The following is a 13,222-nucleotide window of genomic DNA, read 5'->3' as shown; positions in this document are numbered from 1 at the left end:
TCCAGCTTCCAGATAGAATTCCTTTTCTGGGTCCGATGAGCAAGCCAACGTAGTTTACCTTAGTTTTACACCACTGTCCTTTGTGAAGGGAAATTTTAGCTCCTGCTCTAGATCGTCGATATCGAACGTGGTCAATTTCTTTGAGGTGGTCTGCCACATTTGAGCTTTTCATAAGGACATCATCCACGGAAACAAGGTTGCCTCTGGCTCTGGCATCAGGGCATGCTTTGTTTAGAAAGATGTTGAATTCCGCTGGTGAGTTGGCATAGCCAAAAGGGCACTGTGTGAAGGTTTACTGTTGATTGCCAGAGGTGAATGCCAGTTTGTGTTGGTCATCAGGGTGGACAGGGATGGTCCAAAATCCTGAGACAGCGTCCAATGTGGAAAGGATCGTTGAGCCTTTGATTTTGGGAATCTCTTGGTCCAACTGAGTCATAGGCCATCGCGATAAGGGAACTTGTTGGTTCAACTTGCAATGTCGATGGTGGGCCACCATTTGTCATTGGGCTTTAGGACTGGCCATATTGGTGCAGAGTAGGTGCTGTTACAGGGCCGGATGACCCCCTTTTCCAGCATGGAGTCACTTGAACCGATTTGAATGATGCTATCGGAATTTTGTACTGCTGCACAAATGTGGGTGGTGAATTTGGATGTGTTGGGATGCGCACCGTGTGGATATCAGTCAGGCCACAGTCCAGTGAATCCTTTGCGAAGGAGTCCTTGTATTTGCGCAGAACCTTGTCCTTGGCGATCCATTTCGCTGTGGAGGGCATCTGCCTCGCTCAGGATTTGTTGGACTTGTGCATTTAACCCAGCGTAGGGTTCCTCTGTTGAGTTATTTGAGGGACTCTGGGCCTTGACCGTCACCTGTGCAGGTGATTCTGTTGCCGGCTGTGTTGAGACAGCATAGACAGCGAGGTGAGTGTTGTCTGTTAGTTCTGATGCTTTCTTTGGACACTGGCATAATAGAGGTGATGGCGATTACTTCATGGGGCTTTGTGGATGTTACAGTGTCGTCGCATTCATCTGACATTAGTTCGGCTGGTATGGGGTCGATGACAGGTACTGTTAGCTCAAAGTCATGGAATGCCTGGTTGATGAGCCATCCCAGGTGACTGGCTTTGGGAATGTTGATGTCTTTGGCCGTACAGTTGTTGATCAACACATACACAGCACGAGATGACACTTCCATGAGAGGTGGGCTTCCAGTGTCAGTCCTAGTCTTAGGCAGGTCCTGGAAAGTTGGAAGAAACCTAGCTTACTGTTGAGAGTGTGGTCAGGTCGCATGTTGAGGCGGACGCTGACAATTTTGCTGTAGGTAGGTATTGTAGCTTCTTGCTCACTGACCATTGCACATGCATCTGGAATTGTTTGACCAGATCGAAGGTTCTTGAGATTGACTGCAGTGGTCAGTTGGTGTGATGGGGGAGCCCATATGATGTCGTTCACGGTTTCAACACAGGTGTTGAGGCAAACCATGATGTCGGCTCCTATGTAGATGTCATGAGGTCGGTTGGGCACAAAGAGGAAGTAGTAACTCAAGAGTCTGTTGTTCCATCTTAGGTCTACAGCACAGACAATCTTGGAGGTAGCCATGGCTGTTGACCGGGGACTGAGAGGGAAGCGGCTGTACTTTGAGACGTGTGGTAGGCTCTGATGTCTCTGCTTCAATGTTTTGAAGAGCTTTAGGCTGAAAGTTGAGTTTTCAGTCCACAGGGCTAGTACTGCATCAGACACTGGTGTGTCTTGGACGTTTGGCAGTCATGATTCGAAGATAACCTTAGTCTGAGTCAGACGCTTGCAATAAGCAGATGAAAGGGTCTTGGTTCTTGCTGCTCGGAGTTGAGCTTGCTCTTGGCTTTGACCTTGCATCGTCAGTCCGTGAATGGGGGGCGGTGTCTGTGGCTTGGCACTGCGACTCATTGAGGTTTACTGACTGGAAGGGCAGAGGCTTGCAGACTTGAGTCCATATCTTCAGGTGCTTGAAGTCTATTAAAGGTTCAAAGCGATTGAGCAGGTCTTTCCCAATAAGGAGTGGATATGTGTTGAGTGGTGAAACGTACACTGGGTGGATGAGATTCATTGGTCCCAAGGTTAGGTAAATTGGGGCCACATGTTTTAGTTGTAGGCCTGTGTGGGAATATGCGTGGAGGTTCAGCTCACACCTTTGAAGTTTGAGGGTGCTATTAGACCTCTTTGTTCTTTCCTGGACTTCTTCAAGTCGTTTGACATTAGGGTGATGTCGGCTCCCGCGTCGAGAAGGGCTTCGACTTCGATGTGGCGTTCGATGATGATGGAGAGGTAAAACTTTCTTGCTATACCTTTCTCAATGAGGTCGCCCAGGAGTTGAGGGACCGGAGTTTGGGAGGAAACAGGTAGGATGTCAGGACTGATCTGGTGTTCTACGGAGGAGTGGAAGACGACCAAGAGAGCACTTTCAGGGACTTGAGAGGTTTCGTCAACAGGTGTTTGTTGGACGCTGCTGTGATCTGGAGCATCAGGTGTTGAGTTAGGGACTAACTCTGTTGCTGGGTTTTCAGGTAGGATTTCTTGTCCAACTGAAGTTAGGGTAGTTATGGGTCTCTGAGAGTGAGGTGAAGGAGTGCTGTTCTCTGTGGTTTGTTGGGTCAGGTGGTCGCCGTTTTCTCGTCCGGCTGCTAGTCAGGCTGAATCTAGTTTCTCTTTCTTTTCCCACTTCCGGTCCTCCTCCTTTCGTTGGAAGAACTCTTTCATCATCATCTTCATCAGTTCTTGTGAGTCAAAGCACGGTGAAGTCTTTTGTTCTTGCGTGGATTCAGTTTGGGCTCGATCAGCTTGGAATCTTTAGTTTTTTCGTCGATTCCTTGGGCTGGTTGCTCCAGGGTGTGTTTGTCGTATTTGCAGTTGTTTTTACCTTGGAGGTTCCATTGAATTCCCATGAGCTTTTTCCAAATGAGCTTGGCTGGTTCCACAATCTCTCCCAATGTCTCTCATGAGGTCTTGATTGGTCCCATGAGTTTTCCCAGTGATGTCCAGGTGAGCGTTGTCATCCATGTGGTCCATCCCAGTGATTGTTCCTTCGTTTAGGTCGGGTACCAGCGTGGGAGTCCCGTTCTCTGTTGGACGAGGATACATTCCACTCTTTGGGTGTTGGCTTGGCATGATCTTGATGTTGGGCGCCCTCTAGGGCCAGCCCCTGACTCTGAGTGTTGAAGTCCAGAACTGCCATGGTTTTGATGCTCTTTTCTGAAGCCATCTTCTGTTTACAGTAGGCCTTTTGTGCCAAGTCTCGCAGTTGTTGAGCACTCATTGTGTTTGGACATACAAGGACGCCAAGATGGTGGCTTACCCCAGGGTGAAGATTCCTCAGGAAGAGAGTTTTAAAATTTACGTCTTCCTCAATATTCTGTTCATTGCGAGTTCCGAAGTACGCTTGTCTGAGTCAGCTGTAGAACAATTGGGAAGATTCCTGACGACCTTGTTTCATCTCCAGGGCAGCCACTAGTCCTTGTTCCGATTCAGGGTCAGCAAACTCTTTGATGAGGGCTTCTCTGAGCAGGTGGGAATTAGTCTTTGTGTGGGCCGGCTGTTGGTCCAGGAAACTGTTAACCTCTGAGCTGGATGTTGCTTGGATCAAATAAAGTCTATCTTTGTTGGTGACACTGGGTCTCATTTCCAGATGAAAGTCGACATCTTGCAGATATCCTTTGATCTCCTGACTGCCTGGCACATTTGGGGTGAATTTGCCAATGTTACTGATGAGCTTGTTGAGGTCTTTGAGATCCAAGCTATGCGATGATCTGTGGCTGGCTGGAGCAGTTTTTTTAGCTTTGTCGTGATGTAAAGTTCTTCAGAGGGAGCTGGTGAGTGTTTCAGCACTGCCCCCTCCTCCTTTTGATCACGTGTCAGTCCAGGAACAGGGGACCCGGCGTGCTTGGCAGGGGTGAGCCTGGTGCCCGTCGTGTCCTTGGAGGCTCAGGGCATAGCTCGTAGGCATGTCTGAGTTCCTCTCTAAAGCTGTCTGACTCCTCTTTGATATAGTCCAGCTGTCGTGTTAGGCGGCTGATTTCATTTCTTGACTCATCCAGGTAAGTTTCAAGGGCTTTTATTCTGCATTTCTTGTCTCTGAAGTCGGCCTTGGCCTTTTCCAGGAGCTGTTCCGCATACTGTAGCTTGTTGGAGAGATCAGCGTAGTCTTCCTTGACGAGACTGGTGCCCATTGTGTCCTTGGAGGTTCAGAATGCAGCGCCGATGATCTCCTCCTCTGCGCCTTGTACCACTTCATCAGGTTCTTCCCATTGTTCCTGAGCCTCCAGTTCAAGCTGTTTGACATGTCGTTGTGCGTTTGTTAGCTCCTGCTGGAGATGGGCAGTGTGTGGCTTAAGGAGCTGGTGATCTTGGCTAGTTCGTGACTGTAGCTCTGACTTGGGTCTTGTCTCTTGAGGCTTGTTATGTTGTCATCCAGCTGGTCCTGTGTCTGATGCTTCAGTGTTTCAGCAGCCTTAGGTAGGAGGCAGGCTGTCTGTTGCAACACTTAGCCATGTCTCCAGGTCCTCCCAGTAGCCAACAGGGTCTGTTGTGCGAGACATGTTTGGACGTGGTGAGGGAGATGTAGAACCTAGACTGACACAGACCTTGAAGAGGAGAAAATAAAACAAAACTAAAACAAGGCAAAACAGAGGTGTAAGTGTGCAATGTCAAGTGTGGGTTGATGTTGAGTGTGTAATGGGCAGGTGAGTGTACAGATGGTAGACAACCAAAATGAGTAATACCGCCGCGCGTACCGCCGCCGCAGGGCCGCGGCGTTAACTCCAAGTAAGTCGCGTGTTAAATTAATTCGCGAAACTACCGCCAGGTGGCGCAAAGGGACGGATTGCGAACTGAATGTAATTGTAAAATGAGATAAAAGGAGGAGGTAAAACAAATATAACATTATGAAATAACATTGTAACATCTTTAAAAAACATTAAAAATGTACAGTGAGTTAATTTCAAAATGTAGGATAGTCTTAGGCTACAGTCTATGTATCAAAAATTAAAAGAAAGACCTTTACACAAAGGATCTTATGCTTGCTATTGTTATTAAACAGTCATTAAATATAAGGCCTATATATACGGATAAAAAGCTAAATGTTTTCATTTCGGTTCATTCTTGGTTAAAAAAAAAAATCCTTCAGGTTGCATTTGCAGATCGAAATGAGAACGGTCCAGCATTTAGCAATAATTATTATTACTTCTGTTATTATTCTTGATTTTTCAAACTGCTAACACTTTGCATTTTTGAATTATGCCTTTACTGTGTGACCAAAAATTTTGTATTTTCTGTTTCAGCTGTTTGATCGTGCTGGAAACAGTAGTCGTTCACCGTGCCATTCGGCGCGAGCAGCGGTCCACTTTGGCATATTTTTGCCCAACCTGGTTCGCTTTATATTATTATTATTTTTTTTTTGTTTGTTTGTTTATAGTTAAGCCTATATTATTATATACTGCAATTGTATTTATCCATTAGAATTATATATTTGTAATTATTGTTCTGTTCTGATAAATTTGTTAAATTTAAAGGATTTGTTGTAAAGTGAAGAGAACTAAAAATATCCTGTTGGCACATTATAACATTATTAGGCCAGCCGTATATTTTTTTTCCTCTCACAAACTTAATTTATTTTTTAGCCTGTTTTAAAAAAAAAAAAAAATAAATAAATAAAATAACATGCAGCAAACGAAAATATGCGGTTATTAGTTTGTTAAAATTTGTTACTGTGGGGTTATTATTATTATTTTATTTAGTAACAGAGTCTGGGCCTAATCTAGGCTATCCAGGGTTATTATTATTATTTATTTTTTTTTCATTGCATCTGAAAATTACTTGGCAGCACATTCACTTCGCACGCTCAACCTGCCTCGCGCGTTGCTCAGCTGTGGACGATTTCAAAATGTTTGATATAAAGGTTGATGTCCCATTTTATACAGGAATTGCTCAATTGAAAAAAAAAAATTGAATTATATTGTTAGTTCTAATTATATTGTTAACACAAGTTCATTTAGACTTTTTAACATGCACTGTGACATTTTACCCTTTTTAACTTATAAACTCCTTGAGATTTTAAAGTCAGTTTAATAGTATTGAAGTTCAAGTTTTTTTTAAAAAAGGTTTTAAATGCTTAAATTATTTCTATGAATTAATAATATGTTATCAGGTTTCAATTGCTTAAATTATTTCTATGAATTAATAATATGTTATCATGTTTATTCTTGTAGAAAATAAGTGTTTATTCTTTAAGAAAATAAGGGAAAAAATAAGGGACGATCCAAATATTATTCATAATTTGTTTTGCTTCACCTATTTATGTAAGCTACAATTATTCTAAAAAAAAACAAACAAAAAAAACATGTAATTAAAAGTGCCATCGGCCTGAGTAAATTTTACCATTATAGAATTGTGACTTTTTATAGGTTAGTGATTTAGGAGGTGAAAATACTGTGAAATTACAAAGGTCTATGAAACGTTAGCCAATAAAGCATTTTTTTTTTAGAACAATGGCACTTAAAGTTTTGAACTAAAATATTATTTCAACCATATAGCCTGTGAATAAACAAAATGCATTATTTTCAATGAAAGAACACTGAGAATTTGCTTCTGGTGTTTGGATTTGTACTTCAATATAATGAGCTCCAAGTTTAAGAATAGCCAACACGGTTTTTTTTATTTCGCTCTCTCTCTCTCTACTTAACTGTCTATTTAACAGCATTAACTTACAATGAAATACATCTTCCTTCAGGTAGACTGAATGTTTTCCTGCCTTGCTAAATGTTGGGCTCATGATCAGTAAGTTGTATTTGCTCAAACTGATTTAGTTAAATCAAAACTTGCGGACTTTGAAGCTGGGTCAGTTAGCGCGAGTCCCGCGCGCTGTGAAGCGGGACCAGCTGATGGAGGATTCCGCTTGGTCTTAAAGCCTTCCGCAAACGCTATACGTTCACAAACGTAAAATAATGATTAATTATCAATTGATAATTTGTTATTATTATGGTCTTGTGAAAACAATAATATGGGCTGCGGGAAAATAATGAATAAAAAGAGAAGGGCTGCTGTGAGTGCAGGCATGTTTCAACTCAGTAACATGACAACACACCGCTCCTCACAAAAAAAAAAAAAAAAAAAAAAAAAAAAAAAAATCGCAAACTGTTGCGTTAATTTTATTTTGTTTCTTCTAAACAATATATTTTTTAGACTATGAAATATAAATTCTCACAGAATGTAGCCTTTTCATAAGCATATCTATTTTCTAGTTACTAGTCGTTCATTTGTCATTATTCAACTAATCGCAGGTTTATATTACATTTACATCCAGAGGTGGGTAGAGTACCCAAAAATTGTACTCAAGTAAAAGTAAAAGTACTTATAGAGATATTTACTCAAGTAAAAGTAAAAGTACTAGTCTGAATAGTTACTTGAGTAAGAGTAAAAAAGTATCGGATAAAAAAACTACTCAAGTAGTTAATTACTAGTTACTTTGGGTCATATACTGAATATCTATAGTCTATTCTTATTTGTATATATAGACAAAATTCGATTCTCACCTTCATAGATTATGTTAGATAATATGCGATGGTCAAAGTAGCCTTATAATGTAATCTATTAAATATGCATAAAAACCTGTCTGTTTACTTAAGTAACAGATATCCCTGCTGAAAAAAAAACAATAGAAACCATTACAGAATATGTAATGGTTTTAATGGTTCTAATGGGAATTCTAATGGTTTTAATGGACATTGTAATGGTCTCTGTTGGTCTCTATTGGTAATTTGCTTTCTTCTATTGGTGGCATGTATTGTCTATTGGATATCATTAAGGACCAATAGAACACCTTTGGAAACTTCTGGTGGTATCTACTGGACACCAGTAGAAACCATTATGACTCCAATAAATTAAGTGGTTTCTTTGGAAAACTGTAATGGTCTTAGTTGGTATACTGCTGCAAAAAAAAAAAAAAAAAAAAAAAATGAACACACAAACAATAGAAACCATTACAGAATTTGTAAGGGTTTTAGTGGTTCTAATGGGAATTCTGTTGGTTTTATTGTAATGGTCCCTATGGGTCTCTATTTGTAATTTGCTTTCTTTTATTGGTGGCATGTATTGTCTATTGGATACCGTTAAGGACCAAAAGAACACCTTTGGAAACTTCTGCTGGTACCCAACCAGCACCAGACGTCATTTGGACATGGTTTTGTTTTTTGTTTTTTTGGCTAAATCAACTCGGCCCGTCATGGCCTTCTTTTAGATCAAAAATTGACGTTGAAAGTTGGTCTCTGCTTGGTTCGTCGGATTTGGTCCAAATTTTGCCCTAAAATCAGCAATGGTCTTTTTTTTGTCTGTCTGATTTGGTTCAAATATAGCCCCAAAATCTATGTTTAATATTAGGTTTTGTTTGGTCCATCTGATTTGGACCAAATTTAGGCCAAAAATAAATGTTGAAATAACAGTGAAATTCTGCATGACTTCTACGTGCTGTCATGGGCGCGCGCGCTGAACTGGAGAGGAGGACGTCACCATGGAAACGAGGCGGCAGCCCAACCGTCAAGCAGCTGAACGCTGACTCTCAATGTGGTTTTCACTATTTTTTAGGTAAGTTTCGTCTATATATATATATAATTACACAAATAGTACATTAAAGTGTTTCTGACACTTTATTTCATGTAAATGATACGCTTCCGTTTAATATTTACTTTATAGAAATGGTTTAGTGTCGTCAGAAAAAGTCCGTTAGCATCTCAACCGTAAGGCTAACTACAAGAGGTAACGATAAAACTTGAGCTCTTATTTATTAAGTTTGGGCTTTTATTGTCACCTTGTGTGTAGATGAGCTCTCTCTCTCTCTCTCTCTCTCTCTCTCTCTCTCTCTCTCTCTCTCTCTCTCTCTCTCTCTCTCTCTCTCTCTCTCTCTATATCAACGGATGAATGGAAGTAAGCTAATTAATTTAACCTAAAAGTATGCATTGTACAGTTAACGTTACATCACTTACAATGGGATGAAACCTTCAGGTTTTGATCTTTCATGGTAAACACAAAAACTCATAAATACCACTTATGTTATTTCAGAAATGCCAGAAAAAAACCCTCTATGACACAGGAGGGTTTTGAGGGAGAAAATGAAAATAAACACACACACACACACACACACACACACACACGTGTCTGTGTGTGTGTGTGTGTGTGTGTGTGTGTGTGTCTCTGTGTTTGTTTGCATGTTAGTTATTTTGATGTCCACGCTGTAGGAGCATTACTAAATTGGTAAAACTAAAATGTTTGTCTTTTTTTATATATATATATATATATATATATATCTATATATATAGAATATATATATATATATATATATATATATATATATATATATATATATATATATATATATATATATATATATATATTCTGTAAATTATTATTTTTATTTTCTGCATTTCACCTCTGCTATAGTTTATTTATAATAAACCTGTCATTGTATAATAAATATTGTTGTCTCTGTGACAGTATGCTTATGTTCCTAGGTTCTTCCATGCTGATGGCTGTGCTCTAGAGTCATATCTCCTGTCGAAGAACATTTTTAGACACTATGAACCATGAAAAGTAAGCAATTCCTCAAACATACACTACCATTCAAAAATGTAAGGGTCAAATTTGTAAAAATAAATATTTTATGCTCACCACTGCTGCATTTATTTGATTAAAATACAGTTAAATAGTAATATTGTGAAATTACCATTTTTTAATAACTATTTTCTATTTCAGTATGTTTTAAAAAGTGATCAAAGCTGAATTTTCAGCATCATTACACCCGTTTCCAGTGTCACATAATCCTTCAGAAATCATGCTTTGTGAAATCAAGAATAAATTACATTTTACAATATATTCACATAGAAAGCAGTTATTTGAAATTGTACTATTTCACAACATTACCCTGTTTTTATTTATGATCAAATAAATGCAGTTTTCTTGGTGAACATGAGACTTATTTCAGAAACATAAACAACTGACCACAAACTTTAATAACAAGGGATTCAAATATTAGTCCATTCTAATAAAGTGCAGAAGCTCTTAAAAAATATTAATGTAAATAGTAATTTTTTTCCTTTGGTGATTTGTATTGTTGATCCAGAATGCAATGCACAATGAAGTAGATTCCCATTCTCTAACTCCAAGCTACACACTCTCACACCGTGTCTACACTGGACGCACAAAAGTGACTGTAAAAAATCATTCAAAGTTTGTGTCAGTACATCATAAATAGAAAAGAGGCATCAGTTTTACGGTCGGTGATTTGTCGTGTCATGCCACATCCAGTGTAGAAAGCATTACTGATTATAATAGGCTCTGTTGTATTTTGTTGTGCCGTCCAGTGTAGACACAGTGTTAGACCTCTTATTAAAACACAAAAACATGCTAATTAACTTTTTATTATTTTTTATTTTACTTAAACATTTTTTTTATTATTATTATTATTATTAGCTGCACTTATACTAACAATTAACTACTCTAATAAGAGTTTTCATTTCAATCCGACCTTCAAATTACAATTATATATATCCTGTTAAATATACACAGAATGACAGTCAATCACTGATCTTTGCTTTTATAGTTTTTATAATTACTTTATTTGTAATGAACACAATAAAGGGATTTTACATTTGATTATTTGTTTTTCTTACTTGAATGCTTTTGTTCAGATGTAAAATAAAATAGTGAATTATTATTAAGAAAAGAACTGCAGGAAGAGATGCAATGTTGCTCTGTGATTTTGCTTTGGAACCTTTAGAAAACTTTAACCTGATTTTTCCCAAAATTGACTTTGCCAACTCTTTCAACTTCAAACGGGTGTAGCTCAGTAATTTTTTGTCAGATTTCAACAAATTATACATCATTTTGAAGGACTATTAATGAGAATAATAAAAAAAAACTCAACTAATTTTTGCTCATTGTGACTTATTTTGCCAGCACAGGTCACATATGCTACTTAATTTCCACTTGAGAGTGGTCAAAATGAAAGTCTGAGATTAGTCCATCAGTTCTTGAATTTAATTTTTTTGTTTATGTGTGTGTGTGTGTGTGTGTGTGTGTGTGTTTGAAACAAGAGTGTCTGTCTCAGAAGCTGAAGAAAAGAGGCCACACCTCAGATGAAATAAGCGCCTCCTAAGTGTACGGAAATACCTGGCTGAGAAGATCAATGACATAAACCAGATAAAACTGTCAGTGGTAAGTATTTACATATCCATATCTGAATGTAATTACTACAACCTCTTATATGATTTGAAGTGAATAGACTATGTACCATAAAAAAGTAGACAATGTAATTATTCAAGCCTATTTGTGACCCTGGACCAAAAATTTAGATTTTTATATCAATAATATTAATAATTAAGTTTTCCATTGATGTATGGTTTGTTAGGAGGGCAATATTTGTCTGAGATACAACTATTTGAAAATCTGGAATCTGAGGGAGCAAAAAAATCTAAATATTGCGAAAAATATTTAAAGTCCAAAGCAATTTTATTAATCAAAAAGTTTTGATACATTTATGGTAGGAAATTTACAAAATATATTAATGGAACATGATCTTTACTTAAAATCCTAATGATTTTTTGGCATGAAAAAAAATCAATAATTTTGACCGATACAGTGTATTGTTGTCTATTGCTACAAATATACCTGTGCTACTTATGACTGCTTTTGTGCTGCAGGGACACATTTATTCATTCACTCATAACAACAAACAACACTGAACTACACCTAAACCATTGAGATATTCAACACAGCGGACAATAATTAATGACAACAGAAAAGAAGAAATAACAAGAAGAAAATATAAAGACAGTCTGCGTGTCTCTCTCTACAAACAATTAATTACTTCAAAAACAGCAAAAATATATATGCATCTATTAAAGCAGCGCATGAGTATGGAACAGTGATTAAACTGACCTGGAACCTGTATTCCAAGAGGAATCCAGTATTCAGACAGACCATGGAATAACTAACATTTACTAATGGAACCTTATTCTAAAGTGTATTTGTTTTAAAATATGTTCTAGAGTGTTTTACTTTGGTCTGTTACTGTAGGAACATTGGCTTTACATTTCCATACTCCTAAACATGACGCTGAACAAAACAAACTGGTTGTTTTATTCATGAAAATAAAATGTGTAATGGACAAAAGTTCACATCTGTCAAGAACTTGAATCTGCTCAAAGTGCCCCCAAAGTGTTGGACAAATTTAAACATGATGATGTTTTGTCAACAACTAAGTTTTTGCAACTTTTTTTGAGATTGCCATATAAATATATGTATGGATAATCTCACATACTGGTAATGTGGTTTAAGTGATACATTGTCCTAATGAATTTTCCTTCTCTTTTGCAGGTCTAAAACAGCTACAATGAAGCTACAAATGCAGTTCATAGTTCCTGTATTTCTATAATGCATTAATGAATAACAATAATTTTAAAAAAATGTAATGTCAAGGTTTTGTGTTAATTCCAGCTATGTTGCGTATTCTGTGTATAATTTTGATTTTAGGTGCATATTCTTAATTCTTTGCAAAACAACATGAACTGTTTACTATTGAAAGGTTGGTATGTAGTTTAAATAAAAATGCTATTCTTGACAAAACCTGTGTATAGTTGTATTAATAATTTAAATTATTTAATTAATCAATCAGTGGCCTAATTACCAGCTATCAGTCAAATATTCAAATCAGAACCAATACAAAACTGCAACGGAAACCATTAAATATGTGATAATTAAAACTGATATAAACTTTTGTTGGAACGATTATAGGCATTGCAAAACTGTGATGGATACCATTAAATATGTGCAAATAAAGACCAATAGAAACTTGTAATGGAACCATCAGAACGATTACAAAACTGTGATGGAAACCATTAAATGTGCAAATAAAGACCAATACAAACTTGTAATGGAACCATCAGAACCATTACAAAACTGTGATGGAAACCATTATGTGCAAATCGTGACCAATACAAATTTGTAATGGACACCTATATAAACCAATAAATCCTAATGGAATATGCCCAAAACACACTACGTAATGGAAACCATTTGGTAATGGTTTTAATGGTTAATTGCTGATGGTTTGTAATGGTTTTGTAATGGAAACCATTAGAATTTCTGTAATGGTTTCTATTGTTTTTTTCAGCAGGGATGGGTGTCATGCCATAACATATTTTTA

General features: G+C 37.6%; 1 long non-coding RNA gene and 1 pseudogene across 1 annotated transcript; one reads left to right on the top strand and one right to left on the bottom strand.

Moving 5' to 3' along the window:
* Positions 1–737: 737 nt before the first annotated feature.
* LOC109051495 lies at positions 738–4,829 on the bottom strand (annotated as a pseudogene).
* A 2,902-nt stretch (positions 4,830–7,731) lies between these two features.
* On the top strand, positions 7,732–12,475 carry LOC122138012. Its single transcript, XR_006155244.1, has 4 exons — positions 7,732–8,778; positions 9,531–9,609; positions 11,112–11,232; positions 12,394–12,475. It is a non-coding gene; the product is annotated as an uncharacterized LOC122138012 (long non-coding RNA).
* The last annotated feature ends 747 nt before the right edge of the window (positions 12,476–13,222 follow it).

This window comes from Cyprinus carpio, chromosome B7 (genome assembly GCF_018340385.1).
Source record: "Cyprinus carpio isolate SPL01 chromosome B7, ASM1834038v1, whole genome shotgun sequence".
Lineage (NCBI taxonomy): Eukaryota > Metazoa > Chordata > Actinopteri > Cypriniformes > Cyprinidae > Cyprinus > Cyprinus carpio.
The sequence above is the reverse complement of the archived record's forward strand: the minus strand, read 5'-3'. Positions and strand labels throughout refer to the sequence as shown.